This window comes from Malaclemys terrapin, chromosome 2 (genome assembly GCF_027887155.1).
Source record: "Malaclemys terrapin pileata isolate rMalTer1 chromosome 2, rMalTer1.hap1, whole genome shotgun sequence".
NCBI classification, from domain to species: Eukaryota; Metazoa; Chordata; order Testudines; family Emydidae; genus Malaclemys; species Malaclemys terrapin.
In genome coordinates this window covers 137,511,835-137,528,623 of record NC_071506.1, presented here as the reverse complement: position 1 = coordinate 137,528,623, position 16,789 = coordinate 137,511,835, and positions in this window count along the sequence as shown.

Genomic DNA, 16,789 nt, shown 5'->3' with positions numbered 1-16,789 from the left:
CCCCCCCCGGCCTACCTTCAAGCCAGGGGTGGGCAAACTACACCCGCGAGATTGCCCCCCTCGAGTCCCGCGCCGCTCACTGAAGCAGCTAGCATCACGTCCCTGCGGCTGGGGGGTGGGGAGGGAGCAGAGGGCTCCGTGTGTTGCCCTGGTTTCCAGGCACCCCCCTTCCCTGCAGCCCCCATTGGCTGGGAACGGGGAATTGCGGCCAATGGGAGCTTTGGGGGAGGTACCTGGAGGAGCGGCAAGCAGCGCGCAGAGCCCTGTGTTCCCCCTCCCCCAGGGACCGCAGGGATATGGTTCCAGCTGCTTCCCAGAGCGGAGCAGTGCGGCGCCGGGGCAGGCAGGGAAGCAGGCAGCCTGCCCTGGCTCTGGTGTGCACCACTGCCACCCCGGAGCTGCTTTACGTAAGCAGCTCCAGGCCAGAGCCCGAAGCCCTCCTGCACCCCGCCCTCCAACTCCCTGCCCTGAGCCCCCGCCTGCACCCCAATCCCCTGCCCTGAGTCCCCTGCCACATCCCACATCCCTCCTGCACCCCAACTCCCTGCCCAGAGCCCCCGCTGCACCCCACACCCCAACCCCCTGCCCTGAGCCCCCTGTTGCACTCCACACCGCTGTTGCACCCCAACCCCCTGCCCTGAGCCCCCTGCTGCATCCCACACCCCTTCTGTACCCCAACCCCCTGCCCTGAGCCCCCTGCCGGAACCCCAATCCTCTGCCACACCCCATACTCCCTCCTGCACCCTGCACCCCAACTCCCTGCCCTGAGCCTCCTGCTGCACCCCGACCCCCTGCCATACTCCTCACCCCTCCTGCACCCCACACCGCAACTCCCTGCCCTGAGCTCCCTGCAACACCCTGCACCTCAACTCACTGCCCTGAGCCCCCGCCACACCCCTCCTGCCCCCTCTGGGGGCAGGGAGGGGGAAGAGTTGGGGTGGGGACTTCGGGGAAGGGGTTGGAATGGGGGCAGGGAAGGGTGGAAAGAGGTGGGGCAGGGGCGGGGCCTCATGGAAGGGGTGGAGTGGGGGCAGGGCTGGGAGCAGCGAGGGGCGGGGGTGTCAGTGATGTGGCCCTCAGGCCAATGAACTAGTCCTCATGTGGCCCTCCTGGTCATTTGAGTTTGAGACCCCTGGACTAGATGATCACCGTGGTCCCTTCTGACTTTGGAATCTATGATCAATGCAGCCATCAGGACATCAGTGACAAGCTGTGTGTAAAGGAGATCAGTCAGGCACACTGATTTTTAGGGGATGAGGGTTGGATGGCTCAGGTGATTGTTAATGGAACACAGAACCCTCCACTTCAAAGGGTCTGATCCTTCGCAGCTTCACTCAGGTCAGTAATGATCACTCATGAGAATAATCGCATTGACTTCATGAATGAGAATTAATCATGACATTAAATCTTGCAGGACCTGCCATTACCAGTTCAAATCCAGTCTTGCTTCGGGGTTCTATGTGAAATCAGCTGACAGTCCAGTTCCTAGAGGACAGGCATCTATATTGCATAAATAATCACCACAGCTGCTACCGCAGGAACCTTTGTTGGAAGTGTCAACATAGCACCTAAGTACTGAGTGCTCCACGGGGCTGAGCGATTTGTCTCTGATGGCTCCAGAGACACTAACTACCCATCTCAGATGATCATTCCCAGTTACATTTGAGGCCCATTGGGAGGACAATGGAGGGGAAGCTTGCATTGCTTCTGCACCTGCTCTAGAGATAACCAGATGACTTCAGTCTCCGCTAGTGCTCTCAGGGTTGCACCTTTTAAATTTACTGCAAATAGACTTTAATACAACAGACTTGCAAATCCCTCTGTCTGATTTGAGCTACATGCCCAGCATTGTAATGCCGTAAAAAAGCAGAGCAATTCCTTTACAGTAATAATTTAATAGCCATCATACTGAAGGTAGAATGCACCCGTGACTAACCTAATACCCATCACACTAAAGGTAGAAAATATACTTTCTAGGTTCTTCATTTTGTCCTCAGGGTGATACTCAAAGAAACAGCTAGAAAATGCCTCAAGTTCACTGCATATACAACTATATATATACTTCTCTTATCAGCAGCTAGGAGGTGCATGGAGATAGGAAATCTTCAGCACCCTAGAGTGATTAAAGTTCTTTCTCTATCTCAGTGAGCATTCCCGATGAACAATCTAATCTTTTGTCTTACATGGACTAATTAACGACCAGTTTTAAAGTCAGCCTCCTCCATCTCTAGCTCAAAAAAAAAAATGATTCAGCTTAATGTATTGAGTATTATTTGCCCATGGTGCAGTGCTCTGAGATAGCTACCTAGGGTCTGTTTAAAACAGAAAAAAGGCTGGGAATGTGACGGTGCCAAAACTACTCTCATTTTGGCTGAAAGTCACATACTTGCAGGGAGCTCACAGTCATTAGGTCTTATGGAGTCTTGCCCTTTGCAGCACCCTTGATTTCCCACGGGGCCAAATCTTGAAGTCTCTTACATAGGCAAATTTCTGATAGAAATTAGTGGCCTGAGTAAGGATGAGGCCTACTGACTCCAATGGGAGCAGAGGGTATGTAGCACCTTGCAGGAGTCAGTCAGTACTTTGCAAGTTCAGGACTATGTAGCGCTTTTCATCTTCAAAATGCTTCCCAAATGGTGTTGATGATGATCATAATTTATTACGGCAGTGCCTAAGGACCAATCCAGGACCATTGTACACCTGGTCCCTGCCCCAAAGAGCTTATAATCTAAACAGACAAACATGGCCACAGTGTGGGGCAAGGGGATATAACACACAAGCAGAGTGAACAGTGCGATGGCAGCAAATCTCACGTTAGTTCTATGTTTTGGGGAGAGTTGGTTTACTTAGGAAGGGATAGGCTTTAACTTTGTCCTCACAGCACCCAGGGGATTCATATAAGTGAAGACAGTTATCCCCATCTACGCGATGGGGAAACTGAGGCAGAGAGATTAAGTGATTTCATCAAGTCTTCAGAGGAAGTCGGTGTCAGAGGTGGGATTAAAACTCAGGAGTTCCTAGTTCTATTTTCAGTCCAATATACCATGTCTCTCTCTCTCTCTCTCTCTGGCTTAAATTTCTCCATCTAATCATACCAAAAAGAAAAGGGACACATTTTCATGGTGGGAGGGATACAGAGCTACAGCCCCCACCTTTTTAGACGTGCCCCTCACAGAATCATGAATGGGAGAGGCAGACGAATAGCTTCCAATTATAAGTAAACCAATGCAATGCCATGCAAGGAAATGCAGGCAGTGCAATGCAGCATTGTTCATATATACTGTGTCCTGAGATGGTTTGCTGGATGGATCCGCGCTAAGCTGCAGGCTGAACTTTTTTGTTCGCACAGAGGGAGGCAAGATTTTTGTAGTGCTCAGAAAGAATGTCTAGAGTGTGCGTGGTGCTGAAAGCCCTGAGAGCAATGGGCCGACCTGGGGAATGTCAGGGTGGAAATGGAATGATTGGAAGAGTGTTTCCTTTCAGCATATCTCCGCTGGATCAGAAGAAAAGTGAAGGAACGAGGTGGGGAGATTGTTAACAAGCACTATCGCCTCTTTCTGGAGCATTGTAGTGAGAGAAGCGCCTGACCTCTGCTCCCCAGCTGTCTCCCTTGTGTCAATTCCCCTGCCCCCTAAGCGTGGCTTTGTTCATTACTCTTTAGATTATTTTTTCTGAGCTTTAAAATTACAACAAGCAGTATCAATGACATTGCTTTTAAAGGGGCAAGGCCAAATTCACCATCCGCCTCGGTGCAAGCAGCATGATTGAAGTAAGTTGGGCACGGATCACTGCTGCCTAGGTGGGGAGTCAAATGTAGTGTTTGAGGTCAGGATCCGCAGCAGTATTTATGCTCCTAAATTGCCTGTATATCTTGATCAGTGGAAGTTGTTCCTTCTGACACCCGGGCTGAATTTGGTTCAATTGAGCTCTGCCTGGTTATCCCACGGGTGAATTTGACTCACCACAGCTGTTAATTACTGGTCAGACACTAGACTGGGCTCTGTCTACCTGTGTTTTAATAGTGCGCTCATCTCTGTCCCATCTGAATGCTTAGCAGGGTCTTTCACAGAGTACTCAGAATTGCTGCACAGTCTGCATATTGTCACAGCCAAGACTTGACCAGGCTGCCTCTAGGTGTCATCTCTTCCTGCAGATCCCTGGTGCAGGATCAGGGTTCAAGACACTAAGAGCTTGGCTAATCTCACGGCAACTGACCCTGCTCTTTGCCTATTGTCCTGAGGGAGACAATGCAAGTGATAGTGGGATTATGAGAGACACAGCAAGAAATTGAAATAGTGCAAACCTGTTGTTACAATTTTAACATGAAATGTTATTGCTTTTGTTTAAAAAAAATGGATTTACAGCACAGCTTATAATGTGTGCACAATCACACTGCACATCTGAATACCTGACCTAAACACCATACGTTGCAATTCACAAGTGTTCACCAGATAGCAGATACATATTCCCAAAGGGCTTGGTCCTGCTTTCCTTTCTCCTGTTATTGGGAGATTTGCCTGAATAAGGAGTTTAGGAGTAGGGCCTAAATCAGCCCATGACATAGATATTGCTATATCGGGCAATAGAGGAGCAGGCCTTCTGTTATAGCCAAGGAACAGACAGAGTTAGTCAGAGTACACATGCAAAGACGGCATCAAATTTACCTCCCCTGATCCTGGGGACTAAACTAAATAGAAGGAAGCATTATCATCTCATTTTTATAGAGGGGGAACAGTGGCACAGAGTCTCAAAGGTAGTTAGTTCCATTGAAACCAAGATCCTTTGAGGATCTAGGCCACTGAGATTGATGGTGAGTCTGTGACAGAGCCATGAACTGAATCTAGATCTGCTGAGCCCTCATCTAGTGCCTTAACAAGACATTCTTTCCTTTCTGCATTAAATGTACTTTTCTTCATAAAAATGGCAAACTCAAAAGTAGAGGGGTTTGTCCTCTGAGAAAGAAATACTCCCAGATTAAATATTAACAAGCTTTTAGTGTACATTGTCTATTAGTTTTGAAGGCTGTGCTGTATATTCTGTAGATTTGTGTCATGCCAATGGTGAAACAAAGAGCTTCAGTGAAAAGCTCCTAGATACATTATCATACTACCGTTTGGTTTGGCTTGAGAGAGGGGGGATAAAGTGTTCTGCGTTCTGCCCCTTTTGTACTCAAATATGGAAGGAATTTGATCCAACTTTTCTTGATCTCTTATTTTAAGCTTAATTTAATTTATTTTAATCCTTATTTTAAGGTATTTGGGTTTGTGCTCAAGTGTGTTATTGTCTGAAAAATGATGTTGTAGAGACATATTTATCAATGTCAGCCACTTCCCAATTGAATTTGCTGGGGTTACTAGTCAAAAGATGATTTTTCTAATATCCAGTACTGCAGATTTCACCAGAAAGCTGAAGGGCAGTCCCTTAGTGGAGGAAAATCAGTGTAGTTCTGTTGAAGTCAATGGAGTAACACAGATTTACACCCGTTTAAGATTCCAGCCTTGAAACTCCAGATGGGCTATTTCTGCCTCTTACCTCAATAGCAGTCAGAGAGATTCTGCAATCAGAACTTAGCTACAGTTTGCTGATGATGCATGAGCCAGAATAGAATCCAGCTCCCTCTCCAGTAGCTGAATTATGTCTGAGGAGTTAAAGCTCACTTATCCCTAATGAGGCATTTGACCTCATGAGGGCATAGAGCAGAACTGCATCTCCGCAGGTAAAGTTAAACATGCTAGGCATTTATCTGAGACAAAGAATGATTGTGAATCTATTTAATCATCATACATCATTAACGGCTCTGAACTTTTCCCATGCCAGGTCCTCCCAAATGCCTCTTCCACAGAGATGGGACTCCAAACCTATGGTAATATGGGCAGGGTAAGCTGATCATGATCCCGTGGCATGTCTTCCTGAGAACTCCCAATTAACAAGCACTCTCACCCTACATACAAACTTCAGGCCTAAACCTGTTGCCATTAGCAGAATTCCCATTGACTTCAAAGGGGAGCAAGGATCAGGCCTGAAATGGCTGCAGAGCAAAGCTGGGGAGAACCAAAAGCTAGACAAATACAAGTGCACACCCAGCTGCAGTGTGAAACAAAAGCAGACTTGCAAATATTGAAATAAGTAAAATAGTTTTGATAGCGTATCAAGTTGATATTATTGTTGATTATTGGCATTTCCTGCCTAGGAACAGTCTCCAAAATATATAGATTCCACTAGGTCCAGTTGTTGGGCTAAAGGGAAGGGCGTGGGAAATAAATCAAGGGAACAATAGATGGGTTGTCCTCTGGAAATGGCTCACATGTAGACTTTAATGACTCTAACCTGACAATGTTTATGCTGTCTGAAACAACAGCCTAATAGCAATGATGATTACCTTAAAGAAATGTATCTCTCTCTATTTACATATGACTTAACGTCATAACATGAGATACAAAAAGCATTTGATGTTGCATATCTTATGATGTAACAATAATATTAGTGGTATCCAGAACCCTTCATACTGCAGGATCTCACAGTTTCACCACTTACATGTAGAACCTTAACCAGCTCCTCTGAAGTTGGTGGAAAGAGAGCCATTTATATCAGTGGGAGACGGATTGGGTCCCAAGACTAACAACAGTGTACAGCTCCCTTCTGGGTGGAGAACAGCTGGCAACCAGCAAATGGCAGACAGCACAACGGTGGAGCGAGGGAAGTTTTGTTCAGACACGACAAAGGAGATCCCTTACTCGTACCCAAATTTCCAAAGGATTTTCAATGTAAACAATGCACTGAGCACACAGGGACATGAGGGTTTGTTAGCCACAATGAGAAGACCAGCACAGTGAAAACTGCATGGTAGTTCATATAGCTACATCAGAAGGGATGAAGGGTTGAGTCTGTCGGACCAGGATTTGAACCTGTATCCAGGCGGACTGAAAACAGCAGGAGTGAGCAATTGCAAATAGATGGAAACTCTAAGACCTGATCTACACTGGGGGGGATCGATCTAAGTTACGCAACTTCAGCTACGTGAATAAAGTCGACGTGCTTAGATCGACTTACCACGGTGTCTTCACCGTGATGAGTCGACTGCTGCCGCTCCCCCGTCGACTTTGCCTGCGCCTCTCGCGGAGGTGGAGTACAGGAGTCGAAGAGAGAGAGCTCAGGGATCGATTTATCGCGTCTAGACTAGATGCAATAAATCGACCCCGCTGGATCGATCGCTGCCCGCCGATCCAGCGCGTAATGTAGACATACCCTAAGAGGAGTTTGAGGAAGGAATCTGGGAAGAAAAGCAAGGATAAGAAGATAGCAGGGCAGGGCTCTTACTCTTTGCAAGTTATCTTAAAGAACCTTGCTGACTGCTGACTTTCATCAAAGTGCAATAGGGAGTTAAATTTAATTTGGCTCTGACCCAGTCCTATGCTATGTCAGAGCTTCAGGAATTTATTTTATAATAGAGGAGAGAGAGAGTGTGTGTATGTATGTGAATTTGCCCATCAGGAATGTTTTCAAGCAGCTTTTACTGGTCTAATTAATGAGGATGTTAATCCCAGACCAAGATATCAGCATAATACTTAGAATGGATTTCCCTCTTATTAAAACCAGAATGGTGACTAAAAGCTTGTCTGGGATCCCAGAGCTGGTATCATTCAATGCACATTGACAAGCAGTTAAAATATGTCAAATATTCCATGGTGGAAATTAGCACAAATTCCAGTCTCATCTCTCAAGCTCTGCTACATTTAACCTTTGTTGATCCCCATGCTCATCAGTGGGGCAGTAAAGGTCTATGGTCATCCACTGCCAAGCACAAGTATTTATCTAATCACACACACTCCATGCAGAAATCCAGGATCTTTTTAGTATTCATCCCATTCCACACACAACAACTCCCCCCTCCAGTTTCCATATATCTCTCATGCATCATGTGGAATTCAACGTATTGCTCTTATGTTTATAAAAATATATGGGACAATATATGAAACATTGTGTTATATATAACATGTTGGGCAATTGTAATCGTTTTAAGAACCGGGGGAGGGGGGGGGGAAGAAGCTGATCCTGAAGCCCTTAGTCCTATGAGGAACACCATTTAAATGAATGGGACTAGTCAAGTGAGTAAAGACTGCAGGTTTGGGCCTATCTCATCCAATATATGGGCCAGATTCGCCAATCTTTCTAATACTCTTTGCACTAAGCCATTAAAGTAGCTGGATATTTGCTTTGGAGAATTTCCCCTGCATGTGGATTATCTCCACCAGTATAAAGCTCACTGTGGACAGAACTCAGGCAGGGTTGTGAATCAAATCCAACAGGTTATACTTAATAACTAAAATATTGGATCTAATTCACCACTTCCCTGCACCTTTTGAAATAATTTTGATGGCAAAGTGGTTGTGAATCACAACCATTGGGATTTGATAGCATTTTATACTCTCTTTGCAAAAGCTTAAATGATCGCACCAATTCAAGGCAGCAGAGAATACCAGACACCTAAGCTTTAGGGGAAAAAACCTAGAGGACCAAATTTTGAATGGGTTGCTATGCCTGCATAAAGCCCAATGAAGAGCAAATTGCTACAGTCTAGCCTTAAGACAATGAAGGCATGAATGACATGACCTGGGCCACTTGCCAGGATCATCTGGGTATATCTCACATAATCAATTCCCTGCCATTGCAGGGGCCTTGAATGTTGGTGCCTGTCAGTATCTCCTGTTCTCTGCCTGTCTAATCTCCAGTGGGCTGTAATACTTTTGATCTAATTTCAGTTGTTGGGTTTAGTGCACTGGTGGCTGGGTGGTGTTAGTAGCTTGTGATATACAGGTGGTCAGACTATCTGGTCTGGTGGTCTCATTTGCACTTAAACTATCTATGAAAGATCTATGTTCAAGAGAAAAGGATGAACTTTCCAGAGAGAGTGGAGACATTTATGAAATTTGAATGTAGGTGCCGAGATGTAAGCACCCAAGTTTGACTATATCGGCCTCAGATGAAGGTGAGTTAGGCTTTGCTAGGTTACATGTTTAAAGAAACATATGCCCTCACGTGTCATTTGAAATGAACTCTCCACAGCACATAGTCTGGCCAAGGAACAGGAACTAACTACTGATGTAATTTTCATTGACCACTAGATGGCAAATGATTACAGTAATCAAAGCAGTGATGCTCCTCAATGTACTTCCAAGTTCAGTGTTATTATTATTAGTCAGTGCTGGTGTGTTGCTCTTATTGGGCTAGGTGAAAAACTAAGTTAGATGAAATCCATAACTTAATTTAAAAAAAAAAACCTCATCTGATCACCTTGAGACACATTAATCAAGAAGTTAACCAAGTCAGGATGCAGAGTATCAAAATTATTTTTATTATTTCCCTATAGTTGAGATGTTTGTTTTAAAGTGAAAAGTGCTCAATTCAGTGAATCCCCCCTAAATTTTTCAACTCCTGGACAATTGCCTCTTCTGTATTGTAATAATCATTAATAATTATCCTGCAATAAAGCTGTGCATTTATCCAGGGCTTATTACCCAAAGATCTCAAAGTGTTTTAGGAATATAGCTAATTAAAATACATAACATCCCTGTAAAGTGAATTGGATCATCTCCATTTTATAAAAGAGTACAGTGAGGCAGGGGGAGATTAAGCGATTTTCCCCCAGGTGAAACACATTGCAATACCAGAGTTGGAAATAGAACAGATGAAACCAATGTCCCAGGCATTTGGTGTCCACAGGGCCTCAAATTAGTCATCCTATAGCCACTGACATGTGGAGGAAAAGGAAACTAGACAAATAAACCCATTTGCATCACACGCACTACTCACCCCCCTGCATCACAAGTGCTAGCGAAGGAGGTGTGCAGGGCTGGGGCTGCACCAGAAGGGGCATGTCGGGGGTAAGGATGCAGCACTGTGGAGATTTCAAGCTAAAGCCATCACAGGTCCCCAGGCTGCAAGCTCTGTACTGCTTAACAGCCCACAAGCAACTCAATGAAACTAGAATTAGCAAAAGTAGATACATTTGTCTAATGTTTATTTTGATTATATATTATATATTTTATTTGATGTTGGGGTTGGGAGGAAAAAACACAGGATAAGTACCGTAAATTGTATGGGCTGATGTAATACATTGATCAAATGTACACAGTAGCCATGCAAGTGCAGCTGCAAGAAGCCCTAACATCTGAAGATATAAAGCTTATCATGCCTAAGGGCTTGTTTCTATGGACATTTAGTTCATGATAAGCTGGGGTGTAAATCTACCATGCACACACTAAATGTCTGTGTGAACCCTGGTGCCACACACTGACAATTCTGTAGTGCACTTTGATTTATCCCAGTCTGAAATGGGAGCAGATTAAAGCACGCTAGGGAACATTTAGTGTGCAGCAGGCTAATGTAGGGAATATTTATACTCAAGCTTGCCATGAGCTAAGTGTGAGCTAAGTGTTCATGCCCCGAGATTCTGGAAATTGATTCTTCAGATTCTATAACAGATTAAAATTAGGATGGCAAACTGCCAATTCTCTGTTACTCTTGTCTATCACAGAAGCTAATTTCATATTTCCCCTTTCTTGTCTTGCTAGATAGAAACGTTGTAGAGAATTTGACTTATCTCTGGCTTAAATCACAGAAGTTACTCAGAACTTTCATAAAGGCTTCAGATGTTACTCTGAACTTTTTATCCATCTTAGGTCCACCATGTTGTTTCCTTCTTATGTCTTTGTCCAAAACAGGACAAAAGATCTAGTGTGGAGTTATGTTTATTATCACTGCAAGTGAAATGGGTTAGTTAATATATTGCAAATGAATGAACGAGCTGGGTTTGCTGCTTGTCTCATAAAACTGCATGTGGAGATGGTTGAAATATCTACACTGAAACTTTTTTCAGTAAAAAATGGCTTTTTGGCAAAACGGAAATATTTTTATTTTGTCAAAGACTGCATTGTCATAACCCTCCAGAAAAACTTTCTAACTGAAAACGCTTGGTTGCTAAAAATGGAAAAATATTCAGTTGAGGGAGTGTCATTTTTCTTGTCTAAACCCCGATGAAAAATACAGACAAAAACAATTTTTGTGTTGTTTTTGCCCACAAATTTTCAGAAGGGAAACAATCATTTCCTCATAGCATGCGGCTTATTTTCTGTCCTGGAAGCTAGCCAAAGTGGTGTCCCACTTTAACAATAGAACTGATGGTGATCAGAAAAAATATATATGGGTCAGCATTCCTGTGTTCTTGGGCTACTTGGCTGGTCATACACCAGTGCATTAAGAATCTCCTCCATTCTCTTCATCAGCATTTATTATGAATTAAAATAATTACTGCTACAGCTATTTAACATGTTTAACATACACCTGACAAATTCTGTATTTGAAGGCCTTCCCCAGTTTCACCCCATTTAATTAGTGACACCAGCAGAGTCCAAAGGCTATAGACTGGGCAAATCTGTAACGTGCTTTCCATCAGCCTGCACATCTCCCCATTTTTCTCAGAGTCGCTTGGCAGATAGGAGTGTCTTATGAGGCGTGGATGGCAGCTTATCTTACTGAGAGCATGGAACAAGCCCCTAGCAGTCTCTGGTATTAAAGGGCTCTACTTATCTGCAGCTAGTGGCAGAGTGCCCTGGCTTAGCTCTCAGTGTAATGCCCCCAGGGACCTCACTTAATGTGTTACTGTCAAACACCTCAAAACAGGCTTAAAGCAAATTTCTGAAGCATGGAAGTTTCTTTAGGGGAAAGCTGCACCCATTTCACACACACGAGATTGAAAAACTCACTGGCTACCACTATGGGCTCAGGCCCAGCTTGAGTCAGCAATACACTTGCGCGCTTTTGTCTTCTAAAATGATGCACATCTCTAAATGCTTTGCCGAATAGGGGTGGACTTAAGACGCAGGGCTGAGATGATCCGCTGAATAAGGATGTCAATGCAGGAGTTACTGGGTGAGATTCTCCGACCTGTGTTAAGCAGGTCAGGGGAAGTGATCATAACAGTTTGTTGTGGTCTTAATACCTATGGGCATGATTCTCTGCGGTGCATCTAAGAACTGGTGTAACCCACTGGTGAGTGTGCGTTAGATGTGCCGAGCCACAGAGGATGCAAGTTGGTAAAGCCCCGGGCTGTGGTGCTTTAGCTCAAGATATAACAGCTTATGCTTTCAGCTCTGGGGGGCCCTGGTTCAGTCCTTGTATGTTGGCAGTCTGAGAGACCTGTAACACTTGCCAGTGGATTACACTGGCAGTACGGCGCTTGCAACCTGGGGACCTGTGATGGCTTTAGCTTGGAATCTCCACAGTGCTGCATCCTTACCCCCAACATGCCCCTCCTGGTGCAGCCCCAGCCCTGCACACCTCCTTCGCTGGCGCTTGTGATGCTGTTTCTGCAGTGCCTGGGCCACGGAGAATTCTCTGGCCACAGGCAGGGCTTTTGGGGACCCTTTGTGCTACATAGCCCATTTTGCCCAGCATAAAGTGACTGGAGCAGGGGTGAGGATTTCACCATGTGACTCTATGAACCCTATGGGCTTCTTGTAACTTTGTAACCGATACTTGTAATCCCTCATAACCCAAGCTTGACCCCAGATGTATAGTACCTTCCCATTTAACTTGTGTAAATTTGACTTTAAACATTAACTTTAATAAAATTGGTTTTTGGCCAAATCCAGCACCATTGATTGATTTCAGTAGGAGCAGGATCAAGCCTGAGTTAGTATCAAAGTCATCAATTAAATACCTTCAGAGGATTATAGTTATCAACTAAATAATTTCTTTATTAGACCTTTAGTCTCTTACGTTTTCTTCCAACCATGCCTTTTCATCCACAGCTGTCTAAGAAAGGACAGGATACATTTAGTAATTGCTCCTTGGAATTTTGTCCTTTTAGGGTTCATAGAGTATTTAAATGGAATTCTCATTAAGAGAAAGTATGACAATCTTGAAATAGCCCCCAGGATACAGCGGAGGAAGATAGAGGAACAGGAGTCTGGAACAAAGTTGGAAATTTGTGAAAAGACTTTGGTCAGTCTTCTTGCTTTTGTCAATGTCATGGCAGCTCCCCAAGGACTTGTCTGCTGCAACACCCAAAAGTTATAACAAAAGACCTCGATGATAAGAGAGAAAATTCTAAACATGTCCAATGAGAACTTCCCACAGTTCCTTTTGTTTTAGGGCTTTGTGCTGACCCAGGGAAGTGGAGAGGAAATAACCGCAGTTGTATTAAATAACGTGCCCCCTGTGCTGTGTGAGTTAACTTTGCAATACAGCAAGCTGTCACCTTTTAGCTGAAGATATCAAAGCACTTTACTAATATTAATTGATTAAACCTGACAATGTCCTGATGGACACATTATTAGATCTATGTTACAGAAGTCAGGACTCAAGTGACGTTCCCATGGCCACACAACGTATCACATGTAGCAACAATAGTTTTGCTCTAAACCCTATGTCCACGCTGCCTCCCTTGCCAAAATAGAAAAGGACCCGCAGCTGAAAGACACGGGTCTGTGAACTTTTTCAGGGTTTGTAGGTACTACATTTTAAATGATGTATAAGCATCTATGCACCCGCACACACATGCACGACAGGAGTTCGAGGACAATTATTCGATTTCTTGAGGAAGTCTCCAGTTTGGCAATTAACTTCAGCACCCTGTGATGGGGTGAACAAACCCCACACTGGGCCCAGACTGGTTAAAAGACAATACTGGGCCCATGTAGCCCTGCCCCTCCAGACCTACAAATCATACTCCATTTGGAGAGGAAGATTAAAAGGGAGCTACCCTGTTGAGTCAGGGAGAGTCTGGGGAGGAGGAGAGATCTACCCTGAGGGCTCCTGGACAGGGTTCCAAAGAAGCCTCAGGACTGCATGCTGAGTCCAGCTGGGACTGAAACTTTAGTTGTCTTTTCTTTTTCTTTGGTTACCTTATATTGGACTTGGAGCCATGGGGGGAGAGGCAGATGGTAGGAAGTGACCCAGGGACAGTATTTCCAAGGGTGTTCCACGGTGCCAGACACGGTTGACTCTCATAGGTCCCAGGGTTGGAGCCCAGTGGATTGGGAGGGCCTGGGCGCCCCTCCTAACTGCTCTCACTGCAGGAGGTGCATTCCAGTCTTACTCCTCTGCTAAGAAGTGGGCAAGGTCATTGCAACCTGAAGTGAACTAACCCCATCCTCCGGGGAGGAACTGGACTGAAAGGATTTTACTCTGAGAGGGGATACTGGGTGCACTGCCCACTGTACCACCTGACCCTCCGAGGGCTCCCATACACGCCCACTTAACTTGACTTCATTTGGAATACTCACATGCTTAAAGTTCAGCACCTATGCAAATATTTTGCTGTATTAGGGCCCAAGGAAGGACTAAAGGGCTGAAGAAGGAGAAAAATGAATGCTGGGACTTACAGAAGTGAATGACATTGCATAGATCTGCTTTGTCATTCTTCTATAAGGTCACGTTGATTTGTTTGTATATTTCAAGCACCGTGCTTTGGTGCTTGTTGCACCATTATAATGGAGCAGCGTTAGAACATGTTGCCTTTTATTGACAGTAATAGAAAAGAACCAAGCAGACCAGAAAACAGCTGCTCTTCCAAACAACTATGATGGAAACAAGCAACGTGGGAGCTACCTAGGATTCTGTGTATAACAGCTAAGCAACATGTTTGCACTGAATGCTCTGCACATGACACTGAGAGCACATAGCCAAACCAATTTAAAAAATCTTCTATGCCATTTCACAATCTGGGCTTCCCAGTTCATCCCATTTCTTCTGTTCATTTGCAAACTCTGATAAATATTAATATTTATCTTTTATTTTTATTAATAACTGCACTGCACTTTAAAACTTCAGCATGATCAGCGGTGTGGGACAACTTCTACCTCCCACTCTCCGCAGCTACCAAACACTATGAATTTCATGCGACCAGTGTGCTTCCAGAAACTGATACAGCAGATCTATATCCCACAAGTGCCTACAATCTACTATGGACATAGCAATCAGGGATCTATGGGATCACAGAAGGAATAGAGTCTCCATTGGTGCTCTGTCATCAGGGCATAATTCCCCAGCCCCTTCTCCATGCAACAATCCAGTTATGTAACTATCTCCCTCAGAATTTCCTTTCATGCCCACGGTACCTATAATCCATTTGTTCAGACTCTATGCTAGGGTGAAGATTTGTTATTATTGTTTATTTGTACTGCAGTAGCAACTAGTGTCCCATGCTAAGGTCAAGATTCCATTGCTTGGGGTGCTCCACAAACACATAGTGAGAGATGTTCCCTACTTGAAGAGTTTAGTCTAAACAGAGACGTGAAATGAGTTGGCCAAGGTCATGCAGCTAAGTGGTAGAGGGAGGAATAGAACCCAGCTGAAAATGAAGATGTGCCACAGACTTCCCACATAAAGCTAGTGATGGATGTTTCAATGTTCTCTTCTAAGAGACACCACAAGATCATGTTATATAGCATGCTGCACCAATTCCTCTCTGCCAACATGGCCACACGACAGCTTTCCTGCTTCTCCCTGGGTCGAAGGGTTCATGATATCTTGTGTTCCTGTTTCATAGGGTCACAAAGTTTAAGGCCAGACAGGATCATCAGATCATCTGCTGTATAACACAGATCATAGAATTTCACCCAGTACTCCCGCATTGAGCCCAATGACGTGCATATGGCTAAAGCATATCCTTAATATCTAAGGCATTGTCACATTCTCCCCTCTGGACTTCTTTTTTTTAACACTATCTTATGCATTTCCCAAGACATCAGAAATCATCTGGGAAAGGTCCATTTATGGAAAGGAACCCAAGAGCAGCCATGAACCGAGACAGATGGACTTAGCGAGATGTGGGATTGGAAACTAATTTTAGTTATTCCACTGCAAGCTCATCACACTGTCAGTGTCACACGCTTTTTATCTCCCATATCACATCCAACAGTTACCTCATGCCAGAGCCATCTTCTGATGGAGACCATTGTAGGGAATTTTCCTAATAATTTCCTACCCATATTTTGGAAAACGTCCTACCACATGTCACTGCCGTCACTAGACCAGCATGGGTCGCATTGCTCCATCACTTCCCTGAATGGCACATGCACGGGTGTTGTCATTCCAATTAGAGAGGGGCCTTGAACCAGAATCCTTGCATTTGAGCACTCTCAGATTTAAGGAAATGTGCAAAATCTGCCAGATCTGAATTTTTTGAATGGCCCTTATTTTTATATTGGCTGGGCTAAGGAACCCCCTGTATATTGAATGTGAATTTTGAGATCTGACCCAAACACTGTTATAGAATGTTATTGTAGCATCCCCTATCTGACTTTATCCTGCAGTGGATAAAATGTGTGTATTTTTCAGAAGGAGATTTATTAGTGGATTTATAAGGACAAGCAGTATTTGGCATCATGGGCCTTGAAATATTGTACATGCTGACTCTGGAAGTAAGAGGCATGCACATTATCCCATGAAAATACACACGTTTCACCTTCATTAATCTTACATTGCTTGAGTGGAAAAGGCCTATCATGACTGGGAGCTAGAGCACTCTGTTATTCATTGAAAAGGCACTTATTCTTGAAAGTGAGACAAGAGAGGGGTTTTTAAAGGGCGGCTATATCCTAAGCCACAAACAAAACGTGCTTCGTATTGAAAGGCAAATAACTTGCAGAACTGGGAACAGAGAACATATCTGCTAGTGATTAAAGCAGGGCACTGGAGCGGGATCCCTGAGAGCTGGGTTCAAGTCTTGGCTCTGCCACAGATACCCTGTGTGACCTTGGGCAGGTCATTTAATCTCTCAATGCCA